This window comes from Gastrolobium bilobum, unplaced genomic scaffold (genome assembly GCF_033153095.1).
Source record: "Gastrolobium bilobum isolate Gb01-03AN ecotype WA unplaced genomic scaffold, APGP_CSIRO_Gbil_v1 utg3519, whole genome shotgun sequence".
NCBI lineage: Eukaryota > Viridiplantae > Streptophyta > Magnoliopsida > Fabales > Fabaceae > Gastrolobium > Gastrolobium bilobum.
Window position 1 is genome coordinate 47,569 of NW_026895556.1, and position 26,863 is coordinate 74,431.

Consider the following 26,863-nt stretch of genomic DNA (forward strand, 5'->3'; position numbering starts at 1 on the left):
ACAATTTTTATACAAGTATTTATTCAGACTGATTCAGTCATTCAAGTTAAGCTAGCATGAGCTAGATAGTTCGGAGCTTATGCAGCTATTTGTTAGTAAACATGGATTATGGATTTGGAGGGAAATTTGACTAATATACATTTTAAATATATTAAATCTAGCTATTTATTTTTAAGAAATAATTTATGTATTAGAATATAAACATGGTTCGATATTTTCTAAAATTCATAAACAGTACACTAAAGTGATGTTGCACAACTTCCTTATCTTGCGCAAACATAAATGCCAGTCTTAGAACCACATAATTTTCTTTCGCTCTTCTATACTCGTGAAAAAGTAACTTACTAGTTAAAACTACATACAGGTTTGCACATAAGCACTGGGTTTTGAACCGGTCAACAAGACCTCCTCACAGGATCCAGACCGGGCACTATATAATATGATCCCATTATCTTCAATTCAAATAATGAAAACGAGAATCAAATCCGCACAATTTTTTTGTTATATTTGATCAAATTTTCAAATCCATACAAAGTAAATAAACTTTTTTACTTTTAAAACAATATCCTTTATAAATCAAATAAATTAATTAAGTTAGTAATTGTGAACACACTCAACTTAATAAAAACTAAACAGTAAATAAAAAGCATCACTGCTCCAGTTTTTCTGCTCAATGAGAACCAATCAAACAACGTGCATATGTCACTTAAAGATCATCGCTAAGAATCACATATAGTTACCTCCTGTAAAGAGTGCTAAACGATTCATGTCAGCTCCATCCAAGTTTTCCCATCAGATATTAAGGATCTTAATATCTCCACCCAGACTATGTCAACAAAGAAACAGTAAGGTAAACTGAAATGACTTATGACAATATCCTTTTGCTTCAACTTTCGGACGATTTAAATACATTTAAGGAGCACCATTGCTTATATATATATATATATATATATATATATATCTATATATAACTTACGATCTACAATAAAATTGTCATCCCTGAATTTTAGGATATTTAAATCTTTGGTGGCGTACTAATCAGCAATCCTTCGAAGCTTCACCTTTTCTTCATCCAGAGAGCTTCCTTTTCTTCGATAATTTAGTAGAATTTTGAAATCTATTTTGTTCACTAAATTGAGCAGCTGTGCGACCCCTTAGTTCTTCCAAACTATCACCTTCTTTCGCGCGCTCTATCACCTGAAAATAATAAGGACCATTAATTTCAAATATTAACAGACCTTTCGAAACCACATAAAAACAAGAGGGAGGAAGGGCTGCAAAGGGGATTCACTAAATAGAATTTCTCAAATCCATAATTTAGTTTCACTTACCAGACGCCTGCCATACAGGTGGGTTTTTGAGAGTGCATCAAGAGCAGTTTGTGCCTCCTGCTGAGTAACATAATCTACGAAAGCAAAGCCTCTATGACTTCCAAACTTCTTTGGCAACCTTAAGCTTTTAATCTGCGCGGTTTTGAGCCATCAAACATGAGTGAAAAGCAAGCACAGCATATTTGCACAAAGAGAACTAAACCTACATATTTTGGCTGAAATGGACCAATAGTTTCGTGACAGCTGAGGCATACAACTCCCCCCAAAACAAAACCAAACAAAAAGATTAAAAATAATAAAAAATGAAAGTAAAGTAAAATAAAAAATATATATAGGTACATCAATTATTAGAGGGCAAGAACTTAACATTTTAGAAAAGAAGAAACCACTAGAAATTTAGCTAAAATAAGTTAATAAATAAAGAATGAAATAGCTCAAGGTCATACAACTCATTTAAGATTATTTTAATTTTAGATATAATCCAAAGGGACAAAGATGGCAAGCCTAGAACAATGATAAAATTGTTCCATTGTGATTGAAAGGTCACAAGTTTGAATTTAGGAAACAGTCATTTTTCAAATATAAAAGGTAAGAGTGTATACAACAAGAATTGCTATTCCCTACCCGCATTAGTCGAGGTTTAATGGAAAGTGGTAAGTGGTTTAATTTATATAATCCATCAGGTTCATTAATTTAGTTTCAGTTTTAATTTTCAAATCTCATTTCGATAATGTAAGATGTAACCAAAATCATTTGGATTTCACATTCGAGGCAAGTGTACAAATCATTTGGAATTCCAGGCCCATCATTCTGGAGCCATTATTAATACAATTGCACTTTGCCATCTAAACATCAGTATGGCACTCAAAATCATTTGGATGTGTCGATATAGAGGTTCCTGATTGCAAACACCTTAAAAGTGGTTCAGCAACAACCATATGGCATAATATGCACTGCATTCATTCAACTCAACACTCAGATATAATTTCAAAACATTTCCATTGGATGGATCGACCACAGATTTAAGTTAGTATACTTCCCTTAGAATGTGTCACTAGTCACTACTTGTAATATATGCTTTCAGTTATAACTTGGACAGGACTTCCTTAGCGATTGGTGCAAACTATCATTTTTAATAGTAATCACCTGGCCAAACGGGCTAAACAACTGTCTCAGGTCCTTCTTAGTTGCCTCAAAAGCAACATTTCTTACAAGCAATTTTGTAGAACTCTTATCCTTCTCAACTGTCTTTCGTACTTGCCCGTCATTCTTGACATGACAAAGTTGTAAAATAAGAGCATGCCCATCCAAAACAGTCCCCTAAACACAAATAAAAAATATAAAATAAAAACAGAGCTAGAATTAAGATCTTAAAATGCATATAACATGCATAGTTTGATTCAAATGTGTGTATACCTGTAAATCTCTACAAACATTTGTAGCTGTCTCGGTGGAGTCAAACTCAAGAAATCCAAATCCCGTAGAAATTTTTTTCCCATTTTTTTCCCCATTTTTCAAGTGCTTCTGCACCTATTTAGGACAGCAAAATAAAACTATAAAAAAACAGCAAAGTCATAAAGAGTAAGGTGTTAGCGCTGAAGCCCATTTACCTTGAAACTCAAAATTCTTCCTCCTTTCATGTGTTCAGTAAAATGTTCCCTCAGACTCGCATCTGTTGTCTTGAAACTCAGGTTCTTGACAAACAGGGACCGAGGCTGAAGCATGATAGGTTAATCAACAATAGAAGAACAAGCATTATGAATTAGTTAGCAGCCACTAATTTCAAAATTAATATTGGCTTGTAAACAAAATAATCTGATAGAAAACTACTCTTCTAATTTTATTTTTTATTTTTTTCTCCGATCACCTTGTCCTCGGAGTACGGCCCGAAGGCTACCCCCCTCATGGGAACAGCGGGTGCATTGAGTTTCGCCACCGGATGAAGGATGAGACTAATCCTTCCTTCGAGGAGAGAGGCACGTTCTCTGGCCCCCAAAGATTTTCCAAGAATTTGCTTGAGACAAGGTTTGAACCCCAGACCCAAGCAAACCCTTGGAAGCTCAGTTGCCAACTGAGCTACCCTTGGGGGTTTCTAATTTTGTGTGTGTATATATATATATATAGGGTAATCAATTCTCCTGTTAGAGGAGAATTGATCCCATTCCTACAAAGAGATCCAATTATAGGACCTTTGCTTTTTTTTTTTATAAAAGAAAAAAGTGTTGCAATTTTTTATTACCACTTAGCAGGAGAATAGACTTCCTCCTGTAATAGGAAAAACTACTCTCCCTATATGTATATATGTTAGAAAAGAGGAAATATTAGATATGATTAGATTTGAATAGATTATTTCCTATCTGTAAATATTCTTTTTCGCTTAAAACCTTGTTTTCGCTTTAAAACCTAAGCCCACTGCTTAGGAGTCCTCTTCTCACTTAAGCCCATTAGGGTCCCTGTATATTAACTTCTCACTTAAATATAGGAAATGTGTTGTGTATTAGCTTAATACACAACACATTATTTTATATTCAAGTTGGTACCAGAGCTCTTTTGTTCCGGGGACCCTTGCTTTCGCTTAAAACCTTGTTTTCGCTTCAAAACCTAAGCTCACTACTTAGGAGTCCTCTTTTCTTTGTCGTGCGTCCTTCTGGCAAGCCATCTAAGGCAGTAAGTAGGGGTGTAAGCCCCTTTGGCTCGGCTCGTGAAGTGATTTTCGTTTAATAAAAACGCATCAGCACCTTGCCTAATATATTAATTTTTTATTTTTTTTAATATATTTTATACTACTTGTGATAGTCGTCTCTCTCTCTCTTCAATTCATTTTATCCCATTTTATTAATTAAACAGACTTTTTGAATGATTTTATTTTATATTATGCTATTTTACTAGTGCTGTTGATTGTATATTTTGTTTGAATAAATTTTTGTTGTCTTATCTTTTTTAAACAGGCTAAACAAGGCTTTTATTTTTTGTAAATAAGACAGCACACAGACTGAAATTATATTCGTGACAGGTAACAGACTTGGCCAAGCTGACACATTTAAATACAGGCTTAGCCTTTTAAGACCAAAGTTCGGCTCGGCTCTGCCCGTTAACACCCCTAGCTGTAAGCCCCTTTTGAGTGATTTACGAACGCATCAGCACCTACGAACGCCACCGGAACAGACCACCTGCGATCAGCCCAGACCACCTCCTCTCCTCCCGGCGACCAGTTCTGTGGAGGTCCGACCACCGTCGCGTCAGCCACGCGCCGCCCGTCTCCTCTGCGCGTGGTGCTCACGCGCCACCTTCAACCGGTGCGTGTGCACTGTTCCGGCAGCTTTTTCCGATCGTTCTTGGACAGAGAAGCTCGCGTCCTCCTCTTTCCAGATCTGTGGTTGGTTCTTTGTGGGTCTCAATTTTTGTGCGTACCTCTTCTTGATTTGCGATCAGGTTAGTTTCTATTCGCTTGGTTGTTTATCCTTGTGATTTATTATAATGGAAGCATCTTCTCCTACTTTCTCGGAGACCAGTTCTCCCTCCCTCTCGTCCTGCCAAAAGTTCCCCTAATGTCATCTCCATCAATTTTGGGCTCATTACCTCTTCAAAGCTGAAGGGTTCTGTTAATTACAAGAATTGGGCTACCTCTGTTAGAGTTTGGTTCTTTGGACAGGGACATGGAAACCATCTCACAACTAAATCTACTGATGTTCCGAAGGAAGAAAAATCTGATTGGGAAAGGATTGACAACCAACTTCTGAGTATCCTTTGGCAGTCTATTGATCCAATCGTCTTGGATATTTTCTATTTTTTTCAAACCTGCAATGACGTGTGGGAGGAAGCAAAACACCTCTACACGAATGATGTTCAGCAGCTCTATTCCATCATGTCTTAGTTTATGGATCTGCGCAAATCATCTGACACTCAGATGGAGACATATGTTGGCAAAAGTCGATCTCTGATGCAGGCATATTTGGATATGTTGCCCTACCCTACTGATGCTTCTGCATATCGGAAACAGGTGGAACGTCTTTTTATGGTTGCCACGCTTTCTGGTCTCCCCGAAGAATATGATAATGTCCGGGATACTATCTTGACTAGTGGGGATCCTGATCTATCAATGACGTATCAACGTCTTCTAAATCTTAATAAGAAATTTGCTCCTGCATCGTCCGCTGTTGTTGATTCCACTGCTCTAGTTTCCCGTACTGACTTTCGCGGGAACATTGGATGTGGTCGTGGTCGTGGAAGAGGCCAGGAAACGTGGCCCTGGAGGACGTGGTCAGCGACCTCGTTGTCATTATTGTCAGCAACTCGGTCATTATGAGGAACGTTGCTACACAAAGTATCCTCACCTGCGACCTTCTCATGCTGCTAATATAGCTCAATCGGATACTGCTTCAACTGCTACAGTCTCTCTCTCCTCTGAAGACTATGCAGCACTCCAGACCCTTCTCAGGAAGGCCTCTCCTCAGTCTCAGGCCTCTGCTTCAGAAACTGGTAATCCTGTTGCTTGTGTTTCTCATTCTGCATCACTTGGTCCTTGGATATTTGACTCAGGTGCTACTGACACCTTTGTGATAATAAGGAACTCTTTTCATCTCTTACATATTCTGATAATTTATCCTCTTTTACTCTTACTGATGGCACTAAAGCCCCTGTTCATGGGATTGGACAAATTTGTCCAACCTCCTCGTTGACCTGGACATCAGTTTATTACATTCCTGACATCCCTTATAACTTAATCTCTGTTAGTAAATTGATCAACTCTCTTAATTGTATTGTTACCTTCTCAAACCATTCTGTTTTTGTGCAGGATCCAGGTACGGGGAAGATGTTTGGAGTAGGCCGTGAGTCACGAGGTCTGTTCTACCTGGTTGTGCCGACTCCTTCAGTTGCTTGTTCTCTCACAGAATCTCCACAACTCATTCACAGTCGCCTCGGTCATCTTAGTCTTTTAAAATTGCAAAAGATGGTTCCTCTTTTATCTGGTCTTCAGACTTTAGATTGTCAGTCATGTCAGCAAGGGAAGCATATACGCTCCTCCTTTGCCAATCGAGTCAATAAACGAGCTAATGCTCCTTTTTCAATTATTCATTCAGATATTTGGGGTCCAAGTCGTAGTGTGTCTGTTACAGGGTTTCGATATTGTTACCTTTATTGATGATTTTTCACTTTGTACTTGGATTTATTTAATGAAAAACCGTTCGGAGTTATTTTCTATTTATCAAAAAATTTCTGCTGAAATTCAAACTCAATTTGGTGCTTCTATTTGTATTTTACGTAGTGATAATGCTAAGGAATATGTTTCTGTTGACTTTTCAAATTTCTTAGACACACAGGCTACTTTACACCAAACTACTTGTCCTCACACTCCACAACAAAATGGAGTTGTTGAACGTAAAAATAGGCATCTCATTGAGACTGCACGGACTCTTCTTATTCACATGCATGTTCCTCTTCACTTCTGGGTCGATGCAGTCCTTGCCTCTTGTTTTCTCATCAACCGTATGCCTTCATCTGTGCTTAATAATGACATTCCTTATAACTTGTTGCTTCCAAATGTTCCTCTCTATCTTCTATCCCCACATGTCTTTGGTTGTACCTGTTTTATTCATGATCTTACTCCTGGTAAGCACAAGTTAACATCAAAAGCCTTTAAGTGTATTTTTCATGGTTATTCTCGTCTTCAAAAGGGTTATCATTGTTATTCTCCTGATCTTAAGCGTTACTTTGTTTCCGCTGATGTCACTTTTCTTAATCAACAACCCTTTAATTATATCCCATCTCAATTGTCACAGGTTGATCATGTTCTTCCTGTTCCTTTTCTTGACTTGTGGTTGCTTCCATACCTGAGGACCATCCATTTCTCACCTATCAACGTCGTAAAACTGTGCCTCTTGTCGACTCGACTCTTGCTGACTCATCTCCCCCTGCTGTTGATTCTTCCCCTTCGGCTCCTTCACCAGAGGCTCTTCCCATTGCTCAAAGAAAAGGTACACATACTACTCGTAACCCTTATCCTCTTTATACCTTTTTGAGTTATGACTGTCTTTCTTCTCCTCATTTCACCTTTGTTTCTAGTCTTTCTTCTGTTTCTATTCCTAAGACCACAGGTGAAGCACTTTCCCATCCAGGGTGGCGCCAAGCGATGCTTGATGAGATGACTGCACTTCATTCCAATGGCACTTGGAACCTTGTTTTTGCTCTTCCAGAAAAGTCTATAGTTGGTTGTCGCTGGGTTTTTACTGTGAAAGTCGGACCTGATGGCCATGTTGATCGTCTCAAGGCACACTTAGTTGCAAAGGGTTTTACTCAAATCTTCGGCCTTGATTATAACGACACATTCTCTCTGGTCGCTAAGATAGCATCGGTTCGCTTGTTTCTTGCTATTGCTGCTGTTCGTCACTGGCCACTCCTTCAACTTGACATCAAAAACGCCTTTCTTCATGGTGATTTACAAGAAGAAGTTTACATGGAGCAACCGCCTGGTTTTGTTGCTCAGGGGGAGTCTGGGAAGGTGTGTCGTCTTCGCAAATCCTTATATGGTCTCAAGCAATCTCCTCAGGTATGGTTCAGTCACTTCAGTTCTGCTGTTCAGGTGTTTGGCTTAATCCGCAGTAAAGCTGACCATTATGTATTTTATAGGATCACATCTCTTGATAAGTGCATCTATTTGTATGTTTATGTTGATGACATCATTCTCACCGAAAGTGATCAAGCTGGAATTCGTCAGCTAAAACAGCATTTATTCAGTCAATTTCAAACAAAGGACCTTGGGAAGCTACGTTACTTCTTGGGAATTGAGGTGGCACAATCTAGACAAGGCATTTCTATCTGTCAAAGGAAATATGCCTTGGATATACTAGAAGAGACTGGTATGTTGGGGTGTAAACCAATTGATACACCCATGGATCCCAATGTCAAGTTATTGCACGGACAGGGGAAGCCGTTATCTGATCATGGTCGTTATCGGAGGCTAATTGGGAAGCTCAATTATCATACTGTGACTAGGCCAGACATTTCTTTCGCTGTTAGTACGGCTAGTCAGTTCCTTGATTCCCCTTGGGATGTTGCTAAGAGGATCGTCCGATACATCAAAAGAGCACCAGGAAAAGGTTTGTTGTATTCGGATCAGGGAAATACAGAAATTTGTGGTTATTCAGATGCTGATTAGGCAGGATCACCCTCAGACAGGCGCTCTACTTCTGGCTATTGTGTCTTCTTTGGAGGAAACTTAATTTCTTGGAAGAGCAAGAAACAACCTTTTGTTGCTCGATCTAGTGCAGAAGTTGAGTACCGTGCAATGGCAATTACTACCTGTGAGTTATTCTGGTTAAAGCAATTGATTCAGGAGCTTCATCTTTGTGAACAGAAACAACCCATGACACTCATTTGTGATAATCAAGCTGCGCTACATATATCCTCTAATCCTGTATTTCACGAGAGAACCAAACATATAGAGATTGATTGTCACTTCATTCGAGAAAAGATTCAGTCAGGAGAAATCAAAAAAGCTTTTGTCAACTCTAATGATCAACTAGCGTATGTCTTCACTAAAGCTCTTAGAGGTCCTCGGGTTGAATACATTTGTAGCAAGCTTGGTGCTCACAATATATACTTGAGAGGGAGTGTTAGAATATAGGAAATATTAGAAATGACTAGATTTGAATAGATTCCTTCCTATCTGTAAATATTCTTTTTGGATTAGATCTGGGCTTCTCACTTAAGCCCATTAGAGTCTCTATATATTGTAACCCTTTGTATTAGCTTAATACACAACAAATTATTTTATACTCAAGCATATATATATATATATATATAGGGATAGGATTCTTCGACACCAGTGTCAAATTTAAAGTTTGACACCTCATCTGAGAGACGTTAGATCAAAAAAGATCAACGACTCTGATTTGTAAGCATGTGACACCACTGATCTTTTTTGATCTAGCGGCTTTCAGATGAGGTGTCAAACTTTAAATTTGACACCAGTATCAAAAGATTATGCCCTATATATATATATATATATACATTGTTTCAATATCAACAATACTTTTATCTCAAACCAATTGAAGTCGGTGGTAGATGAACCAAATAAAAGAGATGAAAAGATTGAAAAAGGACAAAAAAGGAACCATATGAAACATAAGAATAACAACGGGTCTAACCCTCCACCATACTTATAGCTTTTCTCCATTCCGTCCTAAGGCACACCATCCGCCAATTTATATTCTCACTCAATTATGTCTTGTTTTACTACCTTCTCCAAAGTAAATTTTTGTCTACCTCTACCTTTCTTTATGTCGAGCTCTTAGAAAGAAACCTTTGCTCTTACGGGAGCATCTAGGGGCCTTTTCATTACATGCCCAAATATCCTCAATCTATGTTCTCTCATCTTTTTAGCCACCGGTACTACTCCTAACTTTCGTCGAATATCTTCATTTCTTATCTTATCCATCCTAGTATAACGACACATCCACCTTAACATCCTCATTTATGCTACTCCTATTTTATGCTCATGTTGCCCATATGTTGGCCAACATTCAACTCCATATAACATTGCAAGCCTTATTACTGTTCTATAGAATTTTCCTTTAAGCTTAAGGAAAATTTTGCAGTCACACAAAAACCCAAATGCACTATGTCATTTCATCCACCATGCTCTGATTAGGGGTGGCAAAAATGAGCCAACCCGTCGGGTTGGCTCTTAACCCGCAAAAAACAAGCCGGGTTGGGTTGGCAAAAATAAGCTGCCAACCCGAGCCAGCCTGAACCGGTCCAGCTCAAAAAAAAAATGTGCCAACCCGGGGGTTAAACGGGCCAGCTCGCGGGTTAGTCTTTTTTTTTTAATTAAAAAAATAAAATATAACAAAAAGAGTCACGCGGACAGATCACACATTACAGACTCACCCCAGCCCTAGGTCCCCCACCCACACCATTTCCCTCACTCAGTTCTCTCTTCCACCGTCAGTTCTCTACTTCTCTCTTCCACCGGTTTCCTTCCTCTTCCAGTCTTCCGCAACACACCGTCAGTTCTCTCTTCCACCAGGCGACGACTTAAGATTTTTTTTTGCCCTTTCTACTTCTTTTCTACATTTGGATATACCCGATCTGTGGTTTTGTTCTCGAGACAAAGTGTATTTGCAGCCCAAAAACTTTATCATTCTCTTTCCGTTGTGTTTTTTGAGGAAAAAATTCAAAAATTGAACTTTCTTGTTCCCCTGGATGTCTTCTTCTCAGAAAGTAGTATCAGGCTATGAACCAAATAATTTATTTATTTGCTTTCTAGAATTTCTTTGTCCCCCCAATTTTATTTTTATTTTTTTCTTTGATGTTGTTAGAGAGCAATATATCAAGTATCATATGAGAGGTTGGAATTTAGGCTTTTACGTTCTCAAATATTATTTTGAATAAACAACTAACCATTAATTTTTTTAATTTTCTTCCGCAACACACAGTCACACACCGTGGGTTCCAATTTTTTTTTAATGTTTTTATTCCATATTTTTTCAAGCTAACCCGTGAGCCAACCCGCAAGCATTTTTTCGAGCTAACCCGCGATTCATTTTTTCGAGTCAGCTCGCGAGTTTTTTTTTAGCCAACCCTAACCCAGCTCGATTTTTTCGGGTTGAATGCGGGTTGGGTCAGGTCGAGCGGGTTTTCTGGCCCGTTTATTTTTTTTCGAGCCAACCCTAACTCGGCTCGATTTTTTCAGGTTGAATGCGGGTTGGGTCGGGTCGAGACGGGTTGGCCCGTTTTGCCAACCCTAGCTCTGATTCTATAATTTACATCCTCATCAATCTCTCCACCTTTTTGCAAAATTGATCTCAGGTATCTAAAAGCATCTTTCTTGGGTACCTCTTGACCATGTAGATGCACGGGAACTTGATCTACATCTCTTCCAAGAGAAAACTCACACTTCATATACTTAATTTTACTCCGACTTAACATGAATCCTTTAGATTCCAATGTGCTTCTCCACAATTCAAGTTTTCTATTAACATTATCTTTGTTCTCATCAATAAGCACAATATCATCTGCAAAAAGCATACACCATGGCAATTTCTCTTGAATATCTTTTGTTAGTTCATCCATAACTAAAGCAAAGAGATAAGGACTTAGAGCCGAACCTTGATGTACACCTATTGTGAAAAGAAAATAACTTGATGTTCCATTACAAGCTTTCACACATGTAGTAACCCCATCATACATATCCTTTATTGTCTATAAATACTTTGATGGTACTTTTTTTTTCTCAAGAACCCACCATAAAACTTTTCTTGGGACCCTATCATATGTTTTCTCAATATCTATGAACACCATACCTAAGTCCTTCTTTTCTCAATATCTTTACATTAATTGTCACATTAAGAAAATGGTTTCCACGGTACATCTTTCTGACATAAATCCAAATTGATTTATAGAAACCTTGGTATCTTTCCTCAAGCGATGTTCAATAACCCTCTCCCACAACTTCATAGTATGGCTCATTAGCTTAATGTCTCTATAGTTAGAACAATTCTGAATATTTCCCTTGTTTTTGTAAATAGGCAAAAGCATATTTTTCCTCCATGTATCAGGCATCTTGTTTGTCTGAAGAATCTTATTGAAAAGATTGGTCAACCATTTTATTGCCACATCCCCCAGGCCTCTCCACACTTCAATAGCAACACCACATGGTCCCAAGGCTTTATTAGTCTTCATCCTCTTTAAAGCCTCCTTAACTTCATGTGTAATGAATTTGCGCATAAATCTTCCATTCAAATCATCATAAGCGTCCTCCAAATCCGCCTCGCTTTTATCGCCATCCCTATTAAACAGCTTGTTAAAGTAGTTCATCCACCTTTCATTTATATCTTTATCTCTTACCAAAAGTTTTTTTATTTTCAACCTGTAGGAAATCAGATTTCAAATATTTTAGTTTTTATTTCCTATTAATTAGTAGATAGAATTGATGACTCATTGATAGGATTGATTACTCACCGCTGAGTCATTCTTAGCTATTCTTTCTTGTATAAATACTCCTTATGTAATTTATTCATTGTATCAATATACAGAAAAACAATTCTTTTTATATTACAATACATCCTTTATGCATCTAACTTGGGTGAGGTCTTTACTTTTCTTATCCCTCATTTTTGCGAGTTAATATATACCTTTTTCACCATCCTTACAACCAAGATTTTTATACAAATCGGCGAAAATCTTGCCTCTAGCTTCTCACACTGCTTTCTTTGCATTTTTTCTCACCAATCTAAACTTTTGCAAGTTCTCAGCATTGGGACTTTTATGCAAAGATCCAAAGCATTCCTTCTGCTGTTTAATTGCCTCCTACACCTCTCCATTCCACCACCACGTTTTCATTGTATGAAATCCATTTCTTTTGCTTTCTCCCAACACCCTCATTCCCACATTTTGGATACACATAGTCATCTCATTCTATATTTCATTTGAAAAAAGGTATTCGCTACTATCAAATTGTAGCCTAGTGCAACGTTCAAAATATCTTCTCCAGTCTCATTTCTCATCCATAGCCAAAACCTCCATGAATTCTATCAGAACCTCCACTGTTTTTGCCGACATGACCATTTAGATCTCCTTTTAAGAAAATCTTCTCCTCTCGTGGTATCCCTCTTATAACCTCCTCCAAATCTTCCCAAAATTGGCTCTTATCACTTGATTGCAATCCAACTTGGGGAGCATACAAAATGAGGATATTCAAAATTAAATCACCCACTATAAGCTTGACCACAATAATCATGTCGCTTTTCCTTTTGATGTCAACATTATCTCTTAAACTTCTATCGATCATAATTCCAACACCATTTTGACTCTTGTTTATACATGTGTACCACAACTTGAAACCGGTAACATCCACTTCCTTGGCCTTTTCTCCAACTCACTTAGTTTATTGCACGCAAACAATATTCACTTTCCTTCTCGCAAAAACATCTATTAACTCCCTCAATTTACCCGGTTAAGGTTCCTATGTTCCATCTTTACAATCGTATCCTAAACCTCTGGGCGGTACTTGCCCACCACGCTTGCCCATCCACTTGTTGGGACCCTGACCTACTTGTCACCAAATACCCTAGCTCATTTATCGGTACACCCAGGGCCGGATGCAACGCATCACTACGAAGGGTACTCCTCAACGGAAAATCATAAGAGTTCATCTCATAAATATAGCTTAAGGGGAAGAAGATTTAGGGAGTCTTTTACCGTTATATGGTTGCTTAATAGAGTATATAGGTGTAGAAGGGGAAGAGGTGGGGCAACTAAAATGACAGCCTTATTTTATTAAATATAAAATGCTCAATGACATTGACTACACATACCAACAAAAGAGTCAGCAACTGTGTATTCAAGTAGCACCATAGAACATATACAAGGAAGGCACATACCTCCCCTTACAGGGAATACCATCCTTCAAAGTTGATAATCAATAATTCAATATAGAAAATGATATTACATTTTGGGGTACTGTACTTATTGGCATAGATAGAAAGAAAGTATTCAAGGAGCCAAAACAGAAATGAGTAGGAGCCTTGATCCTATGAGCATTAGATAATTTGCCAACGTAAAAGACTTCCAAGGTAGTAAAATGTAAAATTAATATCTCATATATATCCTTGTTTTATTGTCACTTGCATCTAGAACTTCCGCTGATACATTTCTATGCTTATATTTATCATTTGACCATATTCTTCTTTTATCTTTTGCAATCTTGTATCAATTCTCCCAAAAGAATTTTTACAGAGGATCAGACAAGACTGTACAAAACTACAGTAAATGAATGATGAAAGAAAACAATTTAATAGGCCATACCTCTACCCTGTCTGGATCATTGTCCACATCTGATATTCTTTCAACGTGTTGCTCCAATATCAGCCGCTTGGCATCAATTGCACTATTCATTTCATTATTTTTAGATGTTGCACTTGGGCTAAGAACATTGGAAGGAGCCCACTCCAAGTATAATGGAGCATCCCTACGTTGAATAGAATATGAAACAAATAAATAACCTTCATTAAATCAAGGAAGAAGAGGCTTTGCAGCACCTATTGTTAGCATCGCCAGCAGATTTATTTATATATAGAATGGGGAGGGGGGGTAACAGCTTACACCAAGATTATTCATCCCTTTGGGAGGGTTAAAAATCTAAACCATGGTTGTAGGTGCAAGTAGCATCACAAAGAGTTACATTTCCTTCCCTCCCAACCAACAAATTCCAATAATACATGTAAACGCCAAAAAGTTATAGGCTTCATTCTGGGTTAATTTTCCATTTTATATTTTTGTCTATACTCTATATACCTCCGGCACTCCCCTCTTTGTGTGTGTCAGAGAGAGAGAGAGAGAGAGAGAGAGAGAGAGAGAGAGAGAGAGAGTTTTGACAAAACTATTCTTGTCATTTTATCATTTCCCCTTTTACAAATAACACAAAGGGGAAGTTGCAGCATTGCAGCTAGTACACTTCAGACCTGCCTAATACATATTGCAAGCACAAATAAATAACCTTCATTAAATCAAGGAACAAGAGGCTTTGCAACATCTATTGTTAGCATGGGCAGCAGATTTATTTATATATAGAATGGGGAGGGGGAGGGGGGTAACAGCTTAAACCAAGATTATTCATCCCTTTGGGAAGGTTAAAAATCTAAACCATGGTTGTAGGTGCAAGTAGCATCACAAAGAGTTACGTTCCCTTCCCTTCCAACCGACAAATTCCAAGCTTCAGTGCAATTACTACAGTAATACAAGTAAACGCCAAAAAGTTATAGGCTTCATTCTGGGTTAATTTTCCATCTCTTTTTGTCTATACTCTTATATACCTCCGGGACTCACCTCTTTGTGTGTGTCAGAGAGAGAGAGATTTGACAAAACTATTCTTGTCATTTTATCATTTCCCCTTTTACAAATAACACAAAGGGGAAGTTGCAGCATTGCAGCTAGTACACTTCAGACCTGCCTAATACATATTGCAAGCACAATAAACTCTTTATTTCTTTCTTCTTCTTCTTTTTTCCATGAAGATCAAGATGCATACTAAAGAGAGAAGGAAACAACAAATTCATTCATGGAGGGTAGCCTAAAGGGTTGATCGTCGAAAGATAGAAGCAAAATAAAATATTTAACGCTGCTGAAAAAAAATACAATCTTACTTGTAACGCTTGTAACGTAAACGTTCAAAAGCTGTTTGAGCTTCCTTTGGTTCAAGGAAAACAACCTGAAATATCATCTCCAAATAATTCAAAGCTTTGCATAAATATCATTATACAATCAATGAGTAATACTAAGAACAAAAACTTTTCAAATACCTCACTGCTGAAGGCAAAATTCACCATTCAACTTAACAAGAAAAGTAAGCAAAAAAATGCCATTAAGTATATTCAATTTCCCATTATACAGTGAAATATCGTCATCCACAGCACATGCTGCAAAGCAGAACATCTAGGACCAAAGGTCCATAAAACAAAGAATAACAAACCCCGGTGCAAAAGGAGCCCCAAATTTGCAAGGGTAGAAGTGAGGGTAGATTGTATGCGGCCTTATCCTAGTATTTTTGCAAAGAGACTATTTCCTAATTTCAAAACCGTGACTTTTGAATTACAAATAACAATCTGACCACTACTCCAAGACTCGCCCTCGCCCTCCAAAAAACTTGGAATATAAAATATAAATAAAACAATAATAGTAATAGTAATAATGATGTATTCAAAAAGTAAAAGGTGTGTAAACTTTATGCACAAGATTGTATATTTGTTTTCTCTTTTGGATATTTTAGAACACAAGGCTGTTTTATAACAACATACCCCGAAGGAAGAAACATTATTAGAAATTGAATGCAGACAAAAATAAATGAAAAATGTATTAGAAATAAGGAAAAAAAAACTAGGGTATACATAAGATTAATAAGCTATCAAATATCCCAAAAAAAAAAAAAAAACAGAGGCCCATAATAACCTTCATAAAATATGAGAGGAAAAACACACCAGGGCCAATGTCTTCGTGGGAGGGAGAATTATTTTATCCAAATTACCGAATTTCCCAAACTTCTTTGCAAGTTCATTTTTTGTGGAACTGTAATGCAAGTTCTTCACTAAAAGCACATGGTCACTTCTTTTTAAGCCGTCAACTTTTCCATTAGCAAGTTCCTCCAAAGACTCCACATTCACTCCGGCATTTGTAAATGCCTTTTTTGTCTCTGAAATCACTTGAGTTTCTCCCAGAGCAATACATACAGCAAGATCATCAGCTTCTCCGTCAAGTAAATCACTTTTACTGACACCATATTTCCGGGCAATGTTTTCCACAACCTATTAACATCATGATATAATTAAAAATATGTATAAGGAAACAAGCAACCTAAGACCAAAAGAGAGAATCACCCAAAAGCATTTTTGGGAAGTAAAATCAGCAACACAGTGACGTTAATTTCATCACAGGAAAACAAGATGTTGTAAAAATGGAAGATATCTGTAAATATTTGTTTCCTTTAATAGTCAGATTATGTGATTATTTGTTTCCTTTATTAGTCAAATTATGATTCCTTTATTTGGAGGCAATCCTAAAAATGAGAGCAGTCCTCTCCAACCAGTGAATTGGGAAAATTGCACAAACAAGGAAAAACCTAAAAAGCTCGCCAACGAACCCCCCCCCCCCCCCAACCCAACCCAACCCAACCCAACACACACAACAACTACAACAAAGACTAACTTGTTCCGGGAGGAACAAGTGAAAATTTGTTTATGAACTAAAGCAGCAAAACACATAAAGGACAGCATAAGAATGGTGAAAAACTGAAAACTAACCAGAACAAGTTGTGATTTTTGTTAAAAAAAATAAAGATAACGATAAGGATAATTCAGAATTTTAATGTACTGTTTTTTACATCGATTGCAATTTGTTGAGTTTCAACAAACATACTGTATCAGGGCGCATGAGCAAACTATTCCATGCTTTGGTATCTCCACTATCTTCAGCCAACTTCCTCTCTTCCTCTCTCCGCTGTTTGAGAGTTTTAGTGCTTTGGTCCTTTGAAACATTGTTCCTACAGCAGGCAAACCATAAACTGTCATGATAACATAAAATGAATGACATCACAATCTCAAAACTGTTCGTAATGCAATATTTTACATACCCATCATAGTTTGAAGGTCTTTGTTTGGCTGGCTTAACATGCAACCATCTTCCTTGAAAGATTGAATTGTCTAATTCTAGTGCCCTGATAAGCAATGATCACACTGTCATGTAAATTATCAGCTAAACAATTTTACTAACACTTTGTCAGCTGATGACAAGTACCAGCTAAACTAAATTGAAACAGTATTAGTGTTAGAAGTGGCATGAGTGCATAAACATGAAGCAAACAACACTAAAATGTAGCAGCTTTCTGAATTCTATTGATGCTGAAGATACAATTCAGTTGGGAGGGGATGGGGATCATATATTTCCAACCAACTTTTTATTCATTGCAAAAAACCTCTCGATCAAAATTCCAAGAGTTTACTAGAATCTTTTAGAACTTCTGAACAACTCAAACTAACCCGGTATTAACTATTATTTCATGTCAAAACCTAATTGCAAAATCCAGATTTCAGGATTTCGAGCACTAAAATACAAAATATGGTATTTTTTTTATTAAAACAAGTATTATGTAAAGGAAACAATAACACAAACAAACATACTTGGACTAGATGTCCTCTTAGCAGAAACACAGAAAAGACAAAGGTGGAGCCCAATCATTTGCATAACTGCTAAGACACACTTAAATAGACAACGGAGTGAACGCTAAAAGGTGGTCGTAAAAATAAAACTGTCCAAGCTCCTACCCTAAGGACTAAGGGCTGTGAAGAATCCTTGAATACATATGATAGAGTATTACAGCACAAATACAAAACTAATAATAGAGAACAGGAAATTTCTATATATTCATGGAGTTTCAAAGAACATTACAACCCAAATGACAGTGAACAGATACAATTACAGAGAAAAGGAAATTAACAGGTGACTACAAAATGAAACAAATCGAAAAATGAAAGGATAAAGTTGTAGAGTAATTAGGAGAGGCTCTATTCTCTCCCAGGTCCAAATTCCCGATAGACCTTTCAGCACCACTCTCCCCAATTTAACTAATTGCATCCACGTGACCTGCTCTTTATTCTTTTAGAGGTTAATTTGGGAATTCTCCAATTGCTGACGTGGCTGAGCTGAACCAGCTTTTGAGAGTCACACCCTCTATTTTTATCTTTCTTGTAAACCTTTAGGGGCTGGGCCTTATCAATACTCCCTCCTATTTTAAACACCTTGTCCTCAAGGTGGAACTTGAAGATTGATGACCTCAAAATCTTCGCGATTGTTTTCAACATAAGGGAGCTGAACACCTTTATCAAAATACCTCCATTGCAGTACAGATTTGGGTTCCACCTGCAGTTCCCACTCCTCATTTAGAATCAGAGGTAAAGGCTGGGCATGAGGCACTGTGGTGATAGCTTTTTATAGGAGTGACACATAAAAACTGGGTGCACCTTGCAACCCTATGGTAGTTGAATTGTATAAGCTGTTGCACCAATACATTCCAAAATTGGGTACGGACCATAATTCCTCGGACGCAATTTCTCATCTAACCTCCTAGCAATGGATTTTAGACGATAAGGTTGCAACTTCAGGTATACTAAGTCTCCTCCATTGAAATTTACCTCTCTTCTATGCTGATTAGCATTTCATACGTTCTTAAGCCTGCAACAGGTTTTGCTGCAAGTCGTGCAGAACGTTCAGCTAAAGATTGGGACACCGCATCAACCAAACGAACAAAACTTCCACAACAAAGTAGGGTTAGGGGATCCCTCCCATATAGTGTCTTGAAAGGTTTCATTGCCATAGAGTCTTTGTAAGTTGTGTTATACCAAAATTCAGCCCAATGGACCCATTTAGGCCACTGCCTAGGCTTTTAGCTACATAAACATCTTAGGTATGCCTCCAAACATCTATTTACTACTTTTGTTTGCCTATTTGATTGGGGGGTGATAAGTTGTACTATGGTTGAGTTTTGTTCCCACACTCTTGAATAATTCAGCCCAAAAAAGAACTTCGGAAAACCCTATCTCTATCTGAAACAATGGTTAGAGGAAAACCATGAAGTTTCACCACGTCACTAATGAACAAGACAGCAATTTCCTTAGTTGTGTATGGGTGCTTAATTGAGAAAAAATGGGCATACTTTGTGAGGCAATCCACTACCGCAAATATAGTATCTACTCACATTGCCTTCGGAAGTCCACCCACAAAATCCATTGAAATTTCAGATTGCCTTCGGAAGTCCACCCACAAAATCTATTGAAATGTCAGACAACATGCTATTAGGAATGGGCAAGGGCTATAATAATCCCACCGGGCTTAGGTTCTGAGTTTTGCATTATTGGCACACTTCACATGAAGCCACATACCATTTAATATGGCACTTCATTCCTTCCCAATAAACCAAACCAGCCAACCTTTTGTGTGTGCGTAGATAGCCAGAATGTCCCCCTAAGCAAGAATCATGATAATCCTTGAGAAGGAGTGGAATAAACCCGGATCCCTTACGCAACACCAATCTACCCCTGTAAAAAAGTCTCCCCTCTTTCACCTCAAATCCATCGTGTGCATCAAGACTAACAATCCGAACTTGAATTATGGTTTTCAGTTTGCTATCCTGCTGCACCTCCCTCTCTAATTCAATTAAATCCAGTAATTGAACTCATGAGATGGCAACAAACTGCATTTGATGGGATAATGCATCAGCAAACTTTGGTTCTCCTTTCCTGGTTGATAATGAATTTAAAAATCAAACCCTAATAATTTCGAAATCCATTTTTGTTTATCTTCCCCCAACACACGTTGCTCAGTTAAGAATTTTAAGCTCTTTTGATCTATTTTCACAATGAAATGACATCCCATTAGATAATGCCTCCATTTTTGCACCACAAACATAATAGCCATCAATTCTTTTTCATATATAGATTTGTTTTGCGCTCTAGGGGAAAAACCTTGGCTAATTTAAGCCACGAGTCGATTGTCCTGCATCAAAAATTCCCCAACCCCTTTGCCTAAAGCATTAGTTAACACTGCGAAGGTTTTTGTGATATCCGGTAAGGCTAAAACTGGGACTGTACTCATATGTTGTTTCGGCAAATTAAAAGCTTGCTCAGCCTCCAAATTCCACTTAAATCCATCCTTTTTAAGGAGATCAATGAATGGTTTAGCTAACTTCCCATAATCTTTAAAAAACTTTCGATAATACCCGGTTAAACCAAGAAAACCTCTTAACCCCTTTATGTCTTTTGGAACTTGCCAGTCAATCATGGCTTTGATTTTTTCTGGGTCAGCACCATACTCTTTCCATTGAAATTATGTGTCGCAAATACTCCACCTTGTCTATTCCAAAACTAAATTTTTTTGTGTTAGCTACCAATTGGTTCTGTCTTAAACTTTGAAAGACAACTCTCAAGTGCTCCAAGTGTTCTTCACAGCTGCTACTATATATTAATATATCATCCAAAAAAAAAGAGCAAACTTCCTCAAGAATGGCCTAGGGACCTCATTCACAAGGGCCTGAAAAGAGGACGGGGCATTGGTTAAACCGAAGGGCATTACCAAGTACTCATAATGCCCTTCGTGTGTCGTGAAATCAGTTTTATGAATGTCCTCCTCCTCATCCAAATTTGGTGATACCCAGATTTTAACTCCAGCTTCGAATACACCCTTGAACCTCCCAACTCATCCATTAACTCATCTATTATTGGCATGGGGAATTTATCTGGAATAATCATTTTGTTCAGAGCCCTATAATCTACGCACACCCTCCAATGACTATCCTATTTTTAACAAGTATAATGGGACTTGAATATGGACAAGTGCTATGTCTAATCATGCCATTACTAAGAAGCTCAGCTACTAACCCTTCAATTTCTGCCTTCTGATAGTGAGGATACCTGTATGGACGAATGTTTGGCACCTGACTTCCTGGCTTAAGATTGATGGCATGATACTGTGCTCTCTTTGTAGGTTACCTCCTTGGCTCCTTAAATAAGTCCTCAAACTCTTCCAATAACTGCTCTAGCTCGTCCCAGTCAGCTACTAACCCCCCCTAGTTGCTCTCTTCTGTCTTCAAATAAAATCCTTGTCCCTCGTCATTCAACACCTTAACAATTGACTGTAATGATACAACAGACCTGAAAAGAGATGGATCTCCTTTTATTACAGCTTCTCACCCCCTTAACTCCAAACCCGATAGCGTCCCTTAACTCCAAACCCAAGAATCATTTATTTGAAATCTGCTCTAATTTCTCCTAACAGAGTCAACCATTCCAGCCCCCAGCACTATGTCTACACCCCCCAACTCGAATAGGTAGAGACCCTGTTTGATCTGCGTTCCTTGTATGCTGATTTCGACCCCCTTGCACACTCCCTAACAGCTAATCTTTTGTCCATCACCGACCTCGACTTGTATGCAAGGGTATCAGTCACTGTCAGCCCCAATTCCTCGACAATTTTTTTTTTCACAAAAGTATTTAAAGCCCCACAATCTATCATTATGATAACTTTCTGACCACAAATTTCTCCCCACCTTGGGTGTTTGGCTTGAAGTGAGCCCTAACCGGCTTTGCATACAGAGTTGCAAAGCCATCTCCGAGTTTCCTTCTGTTTCACGCTGATTTTCGTCAACAGCGTTCGTTTCTGCATGGTTCCGTCACTCCATCTCGCAAAGCCATCTCCGAGTTTCCTTCTGTTTCACGCTGATTTTCGTCAACAACGTTCGTTTCTGCATGGTTCCGTCACTCCGTCATCATCTTCATCCACCACCAACAGATGCAGCTAGCGCACAGTACACCTATGGTTTGGGCTCCAGTGTTCATCACACTTGAATCACAATCCACGCCTTTGTCGATCTCGCAGCTCTGCTTGTGTGAGGCATCTACCATTACTAGCCTGACTTTCGCGAGCTTGTTCAACACTCGCCCCCAAATTCATGGTCTGAGTTGTCCCTCTTTTCGTTGCTATTCTAGGGATTTCGCTGGTGTTTCGTGTATTAGATTAACCCATATTTTAGGAGTTTTGTGAAACAGGTGATGGGTTAAGAGAACCCGTTCGAATAGGGTTAAAATGACCTTCATTGTAATGGTCCACTGTTTTGTTTTCACCAGAATTAGTGTTGGTTCGTTGGGCTTGAGTCCCTTTAGTTGGCCCATGAGAAGATCCACGCCCCAAGCCCCAAAACCCTCCTCCATCCATGCTAGGTTCCTTTTCTCAATTTTCAAAGAATATTTCATCATCTTTGACAAACTAATTGTTGGGATCATGAGTAATTCTTCCCTGATACTAGGCTTGACCTCATTCAACCATGCTCCCTTTAGAAGCTCTACATCTTCAAATCGCAAAGCTCCAATTACCTTCACAAATTTGCTTCCAAATTCGGCTAATGTTCCCACTTGCTTCAGTGTATAATGTATACAAAGCTCGGAAGGGATTGTCTGTGGCTTCTGGTTGAAACCTGCTAAGCAACTCTCGGCAAAATTTAGACCAGGTGGAGTTTGGATTATTGACCTCCCACCATTGGTACCAGTGCAGCAGGTCATCTTCTAGACAATTAGCACAGCAACTAACTTTTCTTCTTCAGCAATGCCGTACACCACAAAATATCTTTCCACCTTACCCAGCCACCCAAATGCATCCCCGCCAGCAAACATTGGAATATCTAATCTGCGTTGAGGTGGAAGTGGTGGGTTTCACCTGTGTGGGTTCCCCTGATCAGAATATTCAAAATCACGACTTTTGTTCCCACTTCCTCTATTTCGCGACCTACCACGTTCACCTATTTCTACATCGTCTAAGCCATGGCATCAAGACGCCAGATCATCTCCGCTTGACCAACTTCATATGTAGAACCTCCTGATTACTTCCTCTTGTCTAGCATTGCTTTGACGCAGCCCTTCCTCCACCGCTTCAATACAATTATCCATACTTCGCGTGGCCACCATTCCACAGAGCTCCGATCTAGGAGCCCTAATACCAAATTGATAGTGTCTTATAGCACAAATACAAAACTAATAACAGAGAACAAGAAATTTCAATATATTCATGGAGTTTCAAAGAACATTACAACCCAAATGACAGTGAACAGAGACAATTGCAGCGAAAAGGAAATTATCAAGTTACTACAAAATGAAACAAATCGGAAAATGAAATTATTAAAGTGTAGAGCAATTAGGAGAGGCTCTACTCTCTCCCAGATCCAATTCCACGTCCAAATTCCTGATAGACCTTTCCGCACCACTCCCCAATTTAACTAATTGCATCCACATGACCTGCTCTTCATTCTGTTAGAGGTTAATTTGAGAATTCTCCAATTGCTGACGTGGCTGAGCTGAATCAGCTTTTAAGAGTCACAACCTCTTATTTTTATCCTTCTTGTAAACCTTTAGGGGCTGGGCCTTATCGACATAACATTTCACTAAGGTCAAATCAAGAAAAAAGAAGCATAGATGACACATCACCATGAACCCTTTCCCTCCTCAGTTCTACCAAAGCCTCTAAAGCTAATAAAAAGAATTAAGACGACAGACCCAAAACCACCAAAGAACCAACCCCATATGGAAGTGGTTGTGGGGAAGTCTAGAAAGTAAAATGGTCCAAAGATTATGCCTACATCTGCAACTCGGAGATTCTTTATAGAATGAAATGACATGATGCTGTAAAAGCATACCCTAAACTTAAACAGCTCAACCATAAAGTAAAAGAACAAGACTTGCAACACCACAAAAGTTGACACAAATAAAGGTAAAACACAAATTTTAGCCACCAAATTGTTACCTAGTTGCAAATTCTGGAAGTGAAAAAAGAATATATGCTATTCCTTTGGATTGTTTAGTATCTTTATCAACAACTAGATGAACCTGTGATACACTACCACACTGACTGAAATGCTCTTCCAGTTCCTCCTCACTGTAACAAAATAACAATATAATAATTAAAACTGACTATGAAAATAAACAATATTAAGGTCAAAGGAAACCATAAGAGCACTGATAGATAATTCACCTCGCTAAAGACATTCTTTCATTGAAAAACAATTTAATTAGAAAAGTTTGCGTAATAATATCACACAAAAGAGAGAAGATATATACATATATATATATATGTATGTATGTAAGTATGTACGTACGTGGTCGTATATGGCAGATTATGGACAAACAGTCGCCAGGACTCAAAAAATCCTTTCTCATCTTCTGAATTTGAAACTTGGCCCCCTTGCTCAGTTGCATTCACTTGAGCCTTTTCATGGTCAACATCCTCTCCAGAAGTATCTTCTTGGCCCTCTAGGTCTAACTCTTGAGCATCATTTCTTCGGGTTCTTTTGGAAGATTTATTATCATAATTTTCTTCATCTTCCTTAACATGACTATGATTGTTTTTGCCGTGATCATCAATGCATACCGAATCATTGTTGTCATTATCATCTTCATCATCACTGCTTCCAGAATCAGACCACTTCTCTGTCACTCTACTCTTCAAATAATCCATATCAGAAATGACTTCATCATGTTCAAGATCCCGTGACTTGTTGGGTTCAGGATTATTTGTAAAGCCATCTTCTAATGACCCACTTTGAAGTAAGATGCGGTGGATCGCAGCAGATGTACCCATGTTATCCTTATTTGACATTGATTGATGGTTGCCAACAGTGGATACAACTGATGTATCATTTGCCCACAGTTTAGACTTAGCCCGAGGCTCCATGACCTGAAGAAAATCTTGAAGTTGTGGGTCATCAATATCAACAACTTCCTTGGAATTTTCTCCTTGTCCTTTAGCTCCAACATGTTTCTTCACATATCGACTCCTTATTGTCTTTATTATCCTTGGCATCTTATGTTTGTTCACATAAGATGGGGTGGTCACTTTATTGTCTTTCTGGGTTGAATATCGACTCCATGGCTGAGGAAGATTTGCATCACCAAGTTTTTGAGCCACCTGCTTGGTCGATGAGAATTTAGTAAAGCAAGTTGTGTGGCTTTCAGTTTCAGTAATAGAAATTTCAAATATGATTGAAAATAGAGTAACATAACAGAAGAAAAGAAAAAGAGTTGTATAAGTTAACAGACCTCACAAGTTATTTTACATGTGTCAATGTAAGACGATTTGAAATATCCAATAGCTTCCTGAGCTTCATGCTCTCTACGAAATCCAATAAAAGCAAATTGGCGACTCTTACCGTCTCTGAGGTAACAAGCAAATCAACATAAAATAAAACAGTTATAATTTATTTATATGAATGTCGAGGAAGAGTGAGATTAGGGATATTATGTTTTCAGGAAAGAAAGAGTACTTGGTACGTATAAGTTTGACGTCAGTGATTTCTCCCTTCTGAGAAAAGAACTCCCGTAGTCGATCCTCCCTCACATATTTTGGGAGATTCTTCACACATATCCTCGACCTTCACACATATTCCCCACGCATTACCAAATTATTTATTATATTGGTTATGATTCATTGTGTGTTTAAGATTAAAGACAGATAAACGAATGACAAGTTTGCACTTACATGCCTACACGTGCTATGTTTGGGCAACTGCGCTTCAATACAATATGTGAGACTACGATAAGAGAATCAATCATTATTATAGAGTACAAAAATTGATCATCAGAAATTCCATTGATATAAATCCATAAGTGAATAAATCAGAGTTGTTTCATATATACAGTATTCACCAATTCTAATATAAAAAGAAGAGAGCTAGGTTTCAAAATTCCATTGAGACTGCAACTCACCCACTGAAAGCAGCGCCTCTGTGAAACAGGGAAAGAAGGAAGGGGGCTAGGTTTCAAAATAAACAACCGGCTTTTTTAAAACTACATGCAGTTCGAGTAGTCGATACAATTCTCGGGTCACATGGATTGGGCTCAAGCCCAAAAATGGATTTAAAAAAAAATCAACCGATACTTCTTTTGTTTTGTTTTTGTTAAATGAACTATCTGCTTGTGTTGTGATTTGGAAAGGTTATCCGAGAGCGAGCAATGAATTCGAATAGCTATATCATGACACAATCAAAATACATGTGCAACTTTGGCCTTTAATAGTTGGAGAGAGACTTGATCAAATAAATTGTATAAAATAAATTAATTGATAATTAACCCACCATTATTTTAGATATAAATTGATTTTGTGATATAATGCTTATATAATTATTTCATATAAAATAAGAATATATCAATAATTGATCAGTTTGATTTGAGTAAATTTAAATACTTTTTTTGTAACTATAGATAAAGATAAATGAAAATAATAAGTGCGTATTTTCCATTCACGGAATAGAAGTTTAATTCCATAAACACTGCAAATCAGGGACTAATGCGTGAAATCTGTATAAATAATTTGTTTGTGTCACATCCATTCCTCTTATTTGAAAGAAAAAATAAATTACACAAAAACTTACATACAAATAATAAAACAGCCATTGATTCTCTTCAAAAGGAAAAAAAAAAAAAAAGGCGATACTTTTCTTTTTAAAT

The 26,863-nt window shown here is 37.9% G+C and overlaps 1 pseudogene; it reads right to left on the reverse strand.

The window, feature by feature from the left end:
- Positions 1–967: 967 nt before the first annotated feature.
- LOC133316271 (multiple RNA-binding domain-containing protein 1-like) lies at positions 968–26,241 on the reverse strand (annotated as a pseudogene).
- Between the last annotated feature and the right edge of the window lie 622 nt (positions 26,242–26,863).